Consider the following 1059-nt stretch of genomic DNA (forward strand, 5'->3'; position numbering starts at 1 on the left):
CGCGATCCTCCACCGCCGCCGCCGCCGCCCTATAAACCCGCCTGGCGCCGCTTGTCCCCTCCCACCGCGGCACCGCGCCCGCCCGCAGCCCCCTCCTCTCCTTCTCCCTCCGCACACCCCGGGATGCTCCCGGTGCTCCAGCGGCTCTGCCCTCCGGCGCGGGGCTGAGCTGGGCTCTGTCCCCCTCCGGGGCAGGGGGAAAGCCTGGGCACCTCCCTGGGGCTCCCTCTGCAAAACCTCCCCTCCGGCGCCTTCGTCAGCACAGAAATCCATTGTGCGTCCAAAGCTAGGGAAAAGGGGACAGCTGGGGGAAGGAAGGAGCTCTAGAGCTGCTTATTTATTTGTTTGCTATATTGATGTGCAATCTTATCACAGCTGATCCCATGGCTCCAGAGACACCCTAAATCTGTTCCCTCCTGGGAAATACATTACTCCTGGACAGCTGAAGGGATACAGGATAGATTTTTATGTGCCTGTATATAAGGACAGAAGGAAAGAACGTTCACTGCCTGTCTCCCGTTATGGTCAATGGAAGGGCTGGGCTTGAGGAAGGACTTGGGAACATCCACAGCTCGTATTCCCAGTGCTGCCCTTCAGGGATATCCACTCACTGCCATGAGGCCCCCAAAGGAGCATCCCTGTCTTCTCCTGCATCCTTCAGGGCTGAGCCAAGGCTTGAAGTCGACACATCATCTCTTTGATGGATCTCTGCCCCTCAGGGAGCTGCACAACTCTGTCTCACTGCTGAATTAGCCCGTAGGGTCAGGATTGCACCACGAGAGGAGAGTCCGAGTTAATGGGGCCACGCTGAGGTTACCAGCTGCAAACACTGGGGGACTCCACGGTGCTGTAGAAGCTCCTTGCACACACTGAGCCCACAAAAAGCAACTGCCTTCTCTGTGTCAGCGTGTGACTCCCAGCCAGCTCAACTGCAGCCCCACTCAAGGCTGCAAGGGTTGACTGACATGGATTTTTATGGGGTCAGCTCCGAGTGGCAGGAAGTGCCATTACCTCTTAGCCACACTCCTCAGACAGACATTGATCTGCATTATCCATTCA

The sequence above is a fragment of the Corvus brachyrhynchos genome, unplaced genomic scaffold, assembly GCF_000691975.1.
Source record: "Corvus brachyrhynchos isolate BGI_N302 unplaced genomic scaffold, ASM69197v1 scaffold21, whole genome shotgun sequence".
Lineage (NCBI taxonomy): Eukaryota > Metazoa > Chordata > Aves > Passeriformes > Corvidae > Corvus > Corvus brachyrhynchos.